The following is a 14,134-nucleotide window of genomic DNA, read 5'->3' on the forward strand; positions in this document are numbered from 1 at the left end:
TCCCACTATTCCAGCAGCACCATAGGTACTGATAGTGGCCGCATTTATTTAAAGAAAACAATTTTTTTGTTTATTGATGGATTACTTTTCTTTTATTGCCTAATACTCTCCATTTTCCAGATAAATGTCCTTTTCTTTTATTGTTATATACAGAATGAAACAATCTTGTGCTTAATGGACAAAATAACATAGCCACAGTTCAGTGAAATATTTTGTAAGGGTACTGAAAAAACGGCACTTTATTTTTATTTTTTTTAATAGTTTTATAATCTCTTTTTTTTGGTAATGATTATTTTGTTCTTTCATAAAAAAAAACTCTCATAAAAAGTTGCAAGGATAGTTTAAGTTCCCATATGACTTTTACCTAGATTAACCAATTGTTTAATTTTGTTCTGTATCATTCTCTCTCTCTCTCTCTCTCTCTCTCTCTCTCTGTGTGTGTGTGTGTGTGTGTGTGTGTGTATATATATATATATATATATATATATATATATATATATGATATTATATATTGTATTGTATTTGTGTGTTTATATACACCATCCATATCTTTTTCCTAACCATTCAGAATAAGTTGAAGACATGATATGTCTTATTCCAAGTGTTTTAGTGCATATTTCAGTATAATTCTGAAGAGAACATTTTCTTACACAGAACAGTTATCAAACACAGGCAATATACCAATGATGTAAGAACAGTGTCTAATTCATAGTACATATTCAAATTTCATCTAGTGTCACAGTAATGTTCTTAATAGCTAATTGTTTTTGTCCTATATAGGTCCAGGATCTAACCCAAAATTATGTGATACATCTATGTGTCATGCAATGCTTTATTTTTGTGTTTAAAATTTTACACTCAATCACTAATGACCTGGATAGTGTTTCTTTTTAAAGTAATCTCTGTTTGGTGACTGCTGTCCCAAGAATAAGAGTTTAAGCCAAAAGATGTGTAACAAAATCCCTTAGGATTAGTGATATCTGTGTTTAGGAAATGATACATCAACTTTGTAACTGTGTTCTAACCACAAGTTTTGGCATTTCAATAGGAAGGAGTCCAAGGAAAAGAACTCTGAGTTTATCTATAATTTGTAGTTTTGAGATTTAAAACAGGGAATAGAGATTTTGATGCCATCTCAGTCTACCTGGGGTGAAGGGGATGTTTACAAATGACCATGTTGCAAAGATTCATGATGTACACTTTAAAAAAAATTTAATGTTTATTTATTTTTGAGACAGATAGAACGCGAGCAGGGGTGGGGCAAAGAGAGAGGGAGACACAGAATTTGAAGCAGGCTCTGGGCTCTGATCTGTCAGCATAAAGCCCAAGGAGGGACTCAAACCCACGAACAGTGAGATCATGACCTGAGCGGAAGTCAGACTGAGCCACCCAGGCACCCCTTTAGTGCTCACTTTAAATCCAACCCTAAATAAATATTTATTTCAGTGATATGTTTCCATTAAACATATTAAAAGCTCCATTAAAATCAATATTTTCATCAAAATGAAATATTTGAGATATTTTAAACAAAGTTTGGATACTAACGTTAGTCATTTGTCATTCTTGAAACTGAGTCCTTCTTTAAAAAAAATTCAGCTATGCATTTTTAAATATTCAGCATTAAAATGAATACAAATAGTTCCCTCCTTCCACAAAACAACAAGTCAAGGATTTGTAATATTCATGCCTAAAGCATAGAGTGTTTTGCTTAATTCTATAAATAGAATCATGGTTAGCGCTGCAAGGTTCAGCAGTTTAATTTCTAGCTATTATCAAGCAAAAGTAATCCCTAAATTTCAGATAATTTCTTTTCTCTCCATGTCAGGTCTGCTTCTAAAACTGGATTAAAAATCATGAAAGAGTCATCAGATTTATTGACTGTGAATCCTCATACTGTTTTGTGAAAAATAGGTAAATCTCCCTAAAAAGATTCACATTTTTTTAAGTATCATATAAACACATAAAAGTACCAAGTCTCAATACCAGGAGGCTTTCTGAGTCAGACCTACTGATACCAATGACATTACTGAAAAGCCAGACAGTTGGCAGAAAGTGCAAAATCATCCTGTGCTATTTTCACATTTTTCCTCTAAAATAAAGAAAGATGTTTATACACGCAAGAGAAATTAGCTACGAGAAAAATACTGTGCACATCCATATTCACTGCATAGATTAAAAGTAAAATAGTTGTTTGTCCCCTACAGTAGAAAAGGCTTGCCCATTCATCCTTGTGATAGATCTGCATGTAAAACCAAAATGAAATCAAATCCCTGCAGATGGCTCGTAAGTCACAAAAACTGTTTAATCCTTTAACTGCATCCCTTTGGGAAGCCGGCCCCTGGGTAAGTCTCAATGTGTAATAAATATAATGTCAAATATTCTCTTAGATTTTTAGTAGAAAGCCTTCATTGACTCCAGCAGGGCCACCCACCCCCACAGCCCCCCGCTGCCACCTGTATTTCTTGTAAAGAGGTCTGTGTTACTCTGGTGCCTTAATATGTACACCCACAGAGTTTGGTTGTAGTTTTTGCTTTAATAAGAAAAGTGTCAGTAACCGAAACTATACATAGAAATCTTATCTAAAATTGATTGCGGCTCAAAGTCGTATTTTAAGAGTCAGCCAGGCAAATCTAAGCACATTTTTACAATGCTCTTTCTAATGGCTCTTACTAGAAAACAGTTGCATTTCAAGCAGGAATAAAATGAAAACAGACCTTGGAGGCTTAACCATTGAACAGATGCAGTAAATGCAGCTTTAGAAATACAGCTGTCACTTCAGATCTTTTATGCTGAGTACCTATATGAGCCAATTGCCAGAGCTGCTGGCATTATTACATTTCTGCAGTTCTGTTCAAAACAGACTCTGTAAGAACTTATAAAAACAGAGAAACATGCCTATTATGAACCTATTTTTAAATATTTCATTCTTTCTTGGTTTTCATTCTACTTAAATTTTTGAAGACTAAAACTGATCAGAACTTCTATAAAAAGGTACTTGTCTCTAGCACTGTGAAATCTTTCATTTGTGAGTTGCTAACGTCAAATCAAATCAGAAATTCTTGACATCTTTATTACATTAAAGCAATTCCTGATATTGACTCTTGGGAAGGATTTCATTTTCTTACTCTCTAAACTAGAAGTTGTACTTTTTTTTTTTTTTTTTTTTTTTTTTTTTTTTTAACACAGCGATGTGAGATTATTTTTCTCTTTACCCCTGTTGGGGGATATATATACATTTTTGTCAAATCTTTTTGAACAACACGGTTTGAACTGCATGGGTCCACTCAAATCTGTGATGTATTTTTTCCTCTTTATGATTTCCTTAACATTTTCTTTTCTCTAGCTTACTTTATTATATAACAAAAAAACATAATAAACAAAATATACATTAACTGGCTTTATGTTATCAGGAAGGGTTCTGGACAACAGGAGGCTGTTAGTAGTCAAATTTGGGGAGAGTCAAAAGTGACCTAAGGGTTTTTGATTACAAGGAGCGTCAGTGCCCCTAACCCCCACACTGTTTAAGAGTCAACTATGATGTCAATACTAAATATAGCACCATGTATTTAATTGACTAATAACTGTATGATTCTAAATAAATAATGTAATATTCTCTAACAATGTCTACCTAGATGAGTATTGTTTCATTTTCAAAGTAGAAAAGCTATACTGCAAGAAGCATCATCACAAAAATCAGTGTATCAATTACTAATAGAATCTTGATCTCTAGTTCTTCAAACCAACTTTAAAATCCCTAACAATCTCTGTCTTCTAATCTATATACTAAATGTACATATACGTGATGTTATATTGTATTTGGATATATATCTCTCAAGATTTTTTAGTAGAAATATTACATAATAAAATTAATCAGTCACATTAATGACAATCTGAAATGATTCTGAACTATGCAGTCAGCTAACCAGTGGGCATGTTGTTTTCCTTTATAGAAAAAAAGAATCTGAAAGAAAGAAGAAAATACCCCAGAATTCCTCGCAGAACAGTAAGTGCTTTCATGATATCATAACATGACTAGAGCCTCTATAAAATTCTACAAATTTCTTTTATAGAAATATTCGCCTTTCTATTTGGTAAGATAAGAGATTAATATAGCAAGCGAGTTTTAGAAGGAACCTTCTAAAACTCAATCCCAATTTACTGGAGGAAGCTGAAAATCAGTTATCCTATAATCCTCTTAAATAAGAGGCCAAGGTAATCCTTATGATACATCTATATGGCAGAACGTGTTTATGTTGATTCCATCCTGTCTTTTGACTAGCACTGTATCATTTTAATTCTAAAGAAGAAAAAAATTAAGTAAAATTTAAGCATCGTGCCTCACATTCTCTGTATGTGCTAGAAAAATATATTCATTTTGAACAAAATTTTAAGAAGAATCAAGATGTTTGTTTTGTTGTCTTTAAATTAGAATTATCAAAAAATAAAAAAAGGGCAACCATCCGTAGGCTTTAAATCTAAAGGCTTCTCATTAGTACATTTCTAATATTCTCACAACTTAACTATGACTTACATTTCCTTATACAGCTATTAACTGAGAGTAATAATTGTTTTCCTAAATATGTTCCTAAGTATGCTTTTTGTGGAGCAAAATTAAATTTTTATACCATTCTTTATGGTAGAATTTGTAACATTTTACCGATTTCCTAGATGCAAGCAATTACAAATTTTAAATATGTGAATATCAAAAATAATAAAGATGGAAAAGCAAAGTCCACATTGGTGAACCATGTTATCTCCCTTTTAATGCCATGGTTGTTTTCAAATGAGTTTGCAAACTCACTTCTAGGTTGAATTTTTAAATGACAGAATCATACATATTAGTTTTATATTCTTTATACAAGAAGCAGTTAATATTTATACCCCTCACAATTTCTTGGTCATCTTATAATTTCACTGTCAAGAGCCATCAACGGCTATTTTTTTGACCTATCTTTAAGTGATTGGGTCTATTATTCAGGTGTTACTTATAGAAGTTGTTTCGTTTGGATTGTACTTTTCATAACTATATTAAAATCGGATTTAGTATGGCATCCTTTGGAAAGAATTGATGTAAGTATTTAGGTCTTCTGCTCATTTGGGGCAATCCTAGAGAAAATGATATGCATGTTTCTGAGAAAGAAAACATGCAATTTCTTGGTGTGTTTGTGCTTTGTGGGAGTTTTCCTTTTAGCTTTTATGGTCTTTTATTTAACAACTACATACTAAATGACTCCTAAAACACTGTAAGGAAAAATTACTAACTCAAGCCCAAATTTAAAAATAGAGTTTATGCCTTAATGATTTTACAAATATTTTTGAAGAGAAATACTCTGAATTAAAACAATATTGTCAAAACACTAGAGGTGTCTTAATATAGGTCTTTTTCCAAAGAGTTCATGAATTAGGGATGTCAGTACATAAAATAAAGCATGATAGAAAGTGAAGACATTGGATAATGCAGTATTTTTCTTGTCTTTAATCTATAGAATATGTGTCTGTGTTGCAAGTCCGTGAATAATAAATGAGTTTTTACAATTTGTATTTAAATCAAGCCTTATAAATTAGCATAGGAAAGGCTTACAAACCTATAGTTTTGCCTCAAAGCTCATTGCTTAAGAACAATTTGGTAATTGATTAGAATATTACTAAAGATCTTTAGAGCACATTACACTTATATTTCACAGAAAAAATATGCTTAAAGATAAGAAAAATAAGAAAAGGACCTTTGGAAATTGTATCTTAAAATAATAACTTTTCACTATTACTGAACAAATGTTCGGTGGTACTTTCAAAAACTCTAAGGGTTGGTTCTCTGCAGACAGAATATACTGGATAGTGATGATGATGATGATGATGATAATAATAATAATAATAATAATAACAACAACAACAACAAAGAGGATACATTTAAAAAAAGCACTCAGATGCTCAGGCATTCTTCTTGGAAACTATTCACATTATCATAGATCTACTAAACCTCTTTAAATACTACTGGGAGTTGATGTTCTCACTCAAAGCATGATTATTATTAACAATCTCTCTTTGCTGGTACACCAAATAGAACAAGAGGTTTTCAGAAGACAAGTCTTAAGAGAAAATAGATTTTAACTAGAAAAGTGTTTCGTGATTCACTAGTAAATAAATATTATTTGCAAATGCCCCTACAACTTTCAATTAGTCAAACCATTCTCTATTTGAAATAACAAGTCCTTATAATCAAAGAGTATTGGGCTATGTGTGTGTATGTGTTTGCATGTAACAGCACGGAGTTAAGAGAAATTTCTCTCTAGTCCAGTATATTCATTTTACAGGCATTACCTTCTCTGCTATCCTCGTTTATAGAGGGCCAGAGAAGTCAATTCATTTATCTAAGCTCTCATATCTAGTGACAGAATCAAGAAAAATTCTGGCTTAATTAACCACCATTTTTTTTCCTGACAAATTAGCTGAAAGTACTTGTATAAAAACTGAGGGTCTTAGATTGGCTCAAGAAACCTGTTCTCAAAACTTAATTTTTTTCAACCAAAATGCTAATCAAATTCTATATTGTCTCTGTCTGACTAAAACTGTATTTTGATAAGCTCGTTAGAATGTTAATAGAAGAGAGAATTATACACAGAATTAGAGTCTGAGTTTGAGTCTTGGCTTCACCCATCTCCCTGTCTCTTAGTAAGGAGTACTGGAGCACAGAGGGAGATCGCTCAGCTAAAAAACAAAAACAAAAACAAAAAAACTACCAGATGATAATAATATATAACAATAATACACACATACAATCTATCATCAGCAATAGTTAAGCAATTACCTCAGTGATTCGTTGTTATCCTATCTAAATAATGGGGGGGAAATTGCCCAATCTACTTCCCAAGATTCCCTGAGATCACATTAGATATATGAGTATAGTGATGTTTAATTATAAATTTTAGTTATGTTATTATGGAAAACCTTAGATTACTATAAAAAGACTTCCTTTTGTATGAAGTTTTCCTTTACTGCTTTGGGAGTCCAATATATCATTTTACAAACGGTGTGTTGATGATGAAACCTAAGTCGTTGATTACTGTCTGCCCTAGACAATAATGGTCCTCCAGAAAAAATTTCCCTTTTCCTTGAATTTATAATCTAATCAGATGATGATGACATTTTACTTAGTTATCAAAAGAACACTTCCTATGTTATCACAGTTTTGTAGATTCATGAAAATGAAAAATGAAGGCTTTATAATGTCAGTCTAGTTAGTAAGCAGCAGAGTTAGCATTTGAACTCAGGTCTGTCTAACTCCCCCTTTCCCTAAACACATCACAAAGTGAAGTGACGGCAAAGCATATTGCATTTTCCTATATGAATGATGGCACAGTGAGAAGAGATGGAAGCAGAGAATAGATCTTTTTCAAATGTCATTGGTCTGCATAAAATACTGGGTGCACCGATGGTATCACTTTTCCTTATCACTTATCAATAAACATTAAATTGAATCATGTGCATTGATTCTTCAGATGCCAAAATTAAACCATGGTAGGAGAATTTAATTATTAAAGACAACTATCTTTAGATAGGAAGAGTAGAAGTAAAGTTGAAATGGATAATAGCCATAAGTATAAAAGGTCACCTACAGGCACAGAACTATGTTGATTTTGTTTGTAGAGTATTCCCACAAAATAGATGTTCCCAATTTGTGCTTCCTAGATATCTTATGCTTACTACATTATCTGGACCTATCTCCTTTAAAATCTTTGGTACTACTTTGGAAATTCATTCCCTTCTTTCTTCTTTCTTCTTTATTTAATAGTTGCCATTGAGTACCTACTGCATACATTTTCCCAAGTGTTGGTGTTATAGGAGTAAACAAAGCATAGCCTCTGTCATCAAGTAGCTTACATTTAGTATAATTACAAATACTGCAATGTTCACTACATGGAGAGAATAATAGTACTTTGACTTACAGTAATAGACTATCTTTTTAAGATATTCATCTGACTAACCATAATTAGAATCAGTATGTTTTTATTTAATAAATGATTGACAGTTTTTCACTCTCTCTGGGACATTGGGTAAGATAGGTTTCCTGCAGTCATTATTACCCATGATAAAAAGGTAAAACATATTTAATGACTTAGTTATATCCTAGGATACTAAAGAATGAGAACTCACCCTCTGTATTTGAATTCCAGCTTCACTACTTATTAGCTTTGGGACATAGGGCTATTTAGTAGCTAGACCTCTAGATGTTTTAATTCCTTCAATGACTGAGATAGTTAATTGAGTTAAAGATATGCAGTGACTTTGGTTATATAACAGTATTTTGTTGACAGTGGGCACTATATAAAGCTAGCTGTTATAATTACTGATAAAGTCTGTCCAGTAATTCTAGAAACAATCTTTAATTTGGATATTCGCATTGATATTTGCCTTTATTTTCTCCTGAAAACTGCGTCATCTTTCATGACTCTGAAATATAACTTATGAAAGATACAGTAGAAATGCTTTAAAATCAACAATATGTAAAGCCTTAAGTTAACAAAAGGTTAAAATGAATGATTCAGCTATTTAAATAATTTATGCTAATTTTGATCTGTTCTAACATTCTGATTTATTCACTTATTTGTCTGCACCAGGTCATTATTTTAGACTGCATTATTTATTTTTGTAATTAAGAATCTTGGCAGTGGATGAAAGAGCTATGTTCAAGTTCTCTTTCTGCCACATACTGGCTATATGACCTCAAGAAGACAATTTAACTTCTTCCTCAATGTCCTCATCTATAAAAATGAAGATAATGAATTATATTTTGTAGGTTTGAGAATTCCATACATCTTATGTGTTTATTACAGAAGTTAGTACAATAATATAAACAAATAGTAATTTGTTGTTATGTTTGCTATTAAAGATATCTACTTTGCAATATTAAAGAGACACTCTCTTAAAATTATAAAAAAAAAAAAAAAAAATAGGGGCCCCCTGGGTGGCTCAGTCGGTTAAGCGTCCAGCTCTTGGTTTTGACTCAGGTCACAATCTGGTGGTTTTGTGATTTTGAGCCCCGCATCTGCTGCCAGTGGGGAGCCTGCTTGGGATTCTCTCTCTTCCTCTCTCTCTCTCTACCCCTCCCTGACTTGTGCTGTCTCTGTCTCCCTCAAAATAAATAAACCTAAGAAAAATAAAATTTTTAAAAATACACAAGTCTGCAAAGAATAAAGAAAATGTGAAGGAAGAAAGAAGAGATGTGGAGGATGGTTTGAATACAGGATAAAATTTGGTTTTAATACAGTAGGATGTGGACATGCTCTAGGAGGGGTCCACCATGAGCCCTCTCCTTGAAGACCTCTTACTCTGTAAAGCAGATACTGAAACCACACAAGGTCAAGAACATGACTCCCCTTCAGGGAGGTCAAAAGACTTGAAACATTTCGACAGTCTTCATGGCCCTATTATAAGGAAAGCTGAATCGGTACACATTATGAGGTGAACGTTACCAAAAAAGGCTTTCTACCCTACCATGAAATTACTTCCTTTGGAGTACCAAATGGGGTTATTTTCTCCACAGAAAATAAACCTCACCAAACTGTAGGCTGAACAGGCTTCCAAAAATAAAATACATCCAACATATGTTATTACATAAACCATTTTAAAGTTAAGGATAGTTTTATGCCATTGCATGGCAAAATGATACACCCTCCTTCCAAAAAATTACATAAAAACATTCGTGTGATATTGGAAATCAAAATCACAAAATTTTTTTACCAAGAAAATCTCAGAAAACACAATTTCACATTCCGCTGGTTTCCCTATGATAAAGAATTGTTTATGAATTTTCTCTTCAGTTTTGTACATCAATTATTTTCTGTTAATTTTACATGTACCATTGTACTTGGCTTTGTTGTTTGAGTCATTCTTTTGCAAATGCCATAAAAATCTCTTTATAATACTGACACTGAGCACCAGTACTAATACCACTCCCTCTTAATGTCGAATCTTGTTCTGCCTCTAAAGATAAGTATATCCCAATCTTAGTAATCATCATTTCTATATCAGCAAAATGCGATTAGCGGTAAATATCTTCTCATTTTTCTCCTCTTTAAAATGTAATCCTGGGGCGCCTGGGTGGCTCAGTCGGCTAAGCGTCCGACTTCAGCTCAGGTCACAATCTCACAGTTCGTGGGTTCGAGCCCCGCGTCGGGCTCTGTGCTGATAGCTCAGAGCCTGGAGCCTGTTTCAGATTCTGTGTCTCCCTCTCTCTCTGACCCTCCCCCGTTCATGCTCTCTCTCTGTCTCAAAAATAAATAAACGTTAAAAAAAATTTTTTTAAATGTAATCCTTACATAAAGAGCAATTTTCTTTCCCAAAATACAAAAAATCTGGTTCAGCATATGTTCCATTGTATATCTGAGCAATTTATCTCATGTTATTATGGTTAATATAATTGCTTAACCCTGCTATTGTTTTTATCTTCCACTTCCAAAAGAATCCTGGCAAAGTCTATGTTAATGAATTGGCATGAAATGTTTCGTGAGGAAATAATGTCTCTAAGCAAATGCTCAACACGCATGACCCCCAACGTGATAATATCTGGATTTTCAGTAGTCTGAAGTGTCTTGCAAGAAATAATTCTTAGCAGCAGTTTTGCAAGTTGGTCAGAGTTTTCTGCTTATCCATTTTATGTTTGCATCTAGCATACACACAATATGCCATAACATCTCCTGGGAAGTTATTTCTTTTTAATTAGGAATGTAATGTTTGAAGTGTGAAAGATTTAGCCTTGGCTTTTCCTACTCTTTTGGACTTTAAAATATTTTTTTTCTATTTTTAAAGGAGATTTTCTTCATGCCCTCGATTTATGTCTTGGAGCATTTATCTATGTGGTAATACTAATAATAATGTTGTATTATAGAGTACACGCCTTTTCATTTATCTGAATTAGGCCTCAACATAATTCCAGAAAAAAATGAGTTTGCCTCATTGTGTAATTATTAATGTATCCATTATTCTCAATGAGGCTAAGATTTGGACAGTTATCAATATGGGTTACAAAGGTAGAGCAAAGTTTGTCACTGAGTCAGTGGAAATAATGGAGAAAACAGGTGGTCCCCAACCTACCAAAGAGTTACGTAACAAAATGCATTTTAAGCTGTTTTCCTTTCCATTTCATGAGATGGATATTTACCTAAAGTGGTTGCACAAACCCATGAAAATCCGCAGTCTACATTGAACCACAGTATTTGCAGGCTTGGGGATGGGAACTAGACAAGTGTGAGGAAGACAGGGGCACCATGTTTCTCCATTTTTGCTGATACTCAATTGATCCCGCCTAAAATGTGGACAATGAGTTAAAACTGGATTTCCACACTGACTTCTCTCTTTCTCACCTTGGCTTGTTACCTGATGTGCGTCTGCTCCTGATAGGATATTCTCTAGCTGCCTTTTCTTTAAAGTGGCGTTGGTTTCCAACGTCCCGGCCCCACTTTTCTCTTGATCAAAATGTGTCAGTGTGACTGGTATGAGGAAACCTCTCAGAAGAAAGGAAGCGAATCAAAGTATTTACACCAGCCATGCATTCTCCCTGCTCCCTCCACACCCTACCCACACAATTGTGAAACCAAACAAACAAGTGACAAAGGATCTTAGGCAGTGTGAGATCCTGAAGCGAATTTAAATCATATGGATGGAGAGAGTTGGGGACAGACACCGCAGGCTCCGGATGCAGCACCCCTGCGCTGCTCTTGAGGTGTTATGTTTCCTTCCAGGCCTCTACACAGGAGTCCAGAATTCCTTTATTTTAATACCTTCAAATTCTCCCAGGGGGTTTTTGCGGTTTGTGATTAAAGCTCCCTCAATGAAGTATAGTAAGCTAGAAATTGTGCTCTATTTCTCACGTTATGCAATGTACACAATTAAGTATCATTCACCTACCTTGTAATTTTTAAAATTTGTTTTAAATACCCCAAATATAAAAGCATCAATTCATGTAGTAAATATTTAAGTATCCCTTCCACATGAAGGAAATTCCTTTGTTTGTACCAGTAGTCAGTTCTGGCTGCTGTAATGAACTATATCGTAGGCTGGGTGGCTTATAAACAACAGAAATGGACTTCTCACAGCTCTGGAGGCTGGAAGTCTGAGATCGGGGTATCATTGTGGTTGTGTGCTGGTAGAAGCCCTCTTCCATGTTGCAGACTTCACCTCATATCCTCACGTGGTGGAAAGAAGGCGAGATATCTCTCGGGGTCCCTTTCATAAGGGCACTAATTCCACCCATGAGGGCTCCACTCTCATGACCTAATCACCTCCCAGAGACCCTCCACCTCCTCATACCATCACAAGGGTGTTAGGATTTCAGTGTGTGAGTTGGGTGGGGCGGGGGAGGGGATGCAAGCATTCAATCCATTACAACCATCTATTCCATTCGTCCTATTGGACAGCTCAGATCAAGGAAATCATCCACAATGTTTAACAGTCAATTTCTATTATAATTATGGTTGAAAATATATGGTTTCAATGATCCCCCCACTAGTGTTGATCAGACAAATGCTGTCCTCTTTCTGGGCTGGCATCAACAATTACGGAGATGGCATGGTGAGGCCAGGCCAGCCTATTTGCACCTTATTTTCCCAGACAGCTGGTTAGGTAGCCCCAACCAGCCCCTATCTCTGTCCTAAGATTACCACACAGCAGTGGCCACTATTGCCTGAACACTTACTTTCTCCGAGTGCTTTTTATGTAATTTCTCTGAGAAGTTTATATTCATAGTTCATAAATTGCAGAGATTCTGAGAGGCAAACTGACTTCCTTAACGTCACACAGCTTATAATTTTTGAGCCTGATGCAGACTCGGGTCTACACAAGGCTGAAACCTCTACTCTTAGACACACAAATTTCTTAGACTTATACCAGAATGATGTTTCAAGAGTTTCTCTTTGCATGAGAAGGAGAACTCCCGCAGTATGGTAGGCAAATCTCTTTATCCCAGACCCTGGCACAGAGTAGGTGCTCAATGCTAGTTGAACCAAAGTGATGACCTTCTTAACCCAGATCTATCATAGAGCTGGCTTTATCGAAAGTTCTCTTTTCTCTTACTTTTCCTCACTTAAAGCTAGATTTATCTACATCCTGAAAAACTCCATTACAATAAGCTTTTATTTTCAAGGGCTGTATCTTTAGCCTTATACAAATATATTATTTATTTTTCACTTTTTGTGAGAAAATACACATAGAATTTATTGTTTTAACCATTTATAAGTGTACAGTTCAGTGGCATTAAGTACATTCACACTGTTGTACAATCATTACGAACATCCACCCCCAGAACTTCTACATATTTCCAAACTGAAATTCCATACCCATTAAATAATAACCCCCCATTCCCTCTCTCCACAGCCCCTGGAAACCACCACTATCTTACTTTCTGTCTCTATGCATTTGACTGTTCTAGATACCTCATATAAGTGGGGTCATGGAGTATTTATCCTTCTGGGTCTGACTTATTTCACTCAGCATAATGTCTGTAAGGTTTCCCCATGTGTTAGCATCTGTCGGAATTGCCATCTTTTTAAGGCTCAATAATTCCTTTGTGGTATATACTGCATTCTGTTTATCCATTTACCTATAATTTATTGTATGATATAGTTGTCTTAAGTGGAATTTTTTTATGTGAATTCCCTAACTAAAGATGCAAAATACAGGAATGTAATGTTTGTGGCTTCTAGGACATCTCTTTTTTTATATCATAGACTCTAAAATTAATCACAGAAAACTAGCTCAGTATAGGCAATCAGCAAAAGACACAAATGAGTTTAAGGTAATTTAGGGTGTCTGAGTCATAAATATGCCACGTTTTAACTGCTCAGACTAGAATTAGCCTGTCTTCATTGGATTATCTGATGTTTTTATACACCAGCAGTTCTTAGAAGATTTATAAAGCTAGGGGTATCTTTATATTGACTTTTCTCTAAAAATAAATGAATAATAGGGAGGGGGTTATTGATTCAAAACAGAAATGCAAATTTATAACCTTCGACTTTTGTAATACTACCATTTAACTTCTCATCTGCCTTATGAAATATTATGGCCCAACACTTACTGGATAAATCAGTAAGCTCTTTCATATTTTCTTTTTTTTTTTTTTAATTTTTTTTAACGTTTA

At 34.3% G+C, this 14,134-nt stretch overlaps 1 protein-coding gene across 1 annotated transcript in view; it reads left to right on the forward strand.

Annotated features, from left to right (window-relative positions):
- The first annotated feature begins 3,957 nt into the window (after nucleotides 1–3,957).
- SYT1 (synaptotagmin 1) overlaps nucleotides 3,958–14,134 on the forward strand; it is a 351,099-nt gene continuing 340,922 nt past the window's right edge. The window contains exon 1 of the mRNA XM_042947239.1: nucleotides 3,958–4,003. The gene's annotated coding sequence lies outside the window, so the exon portion shown is untranslated. The remainder of the gene's footprint in view (nucleotides 4,004–14,134) is intronic.

Source organism: Panthera leo, chromosome B4 (genome assembly GCF_018350215.1).
Source record: "Panthera leo isolate Ple1 chromosome B4, P.leo_Ple1_pat1.1, whole genome shotgun sequence".
NCBI lineage: Eukaryota > Metazoa > Chordata > Mammalia > Carnivora > Felidae > Panthera > Panthera leo.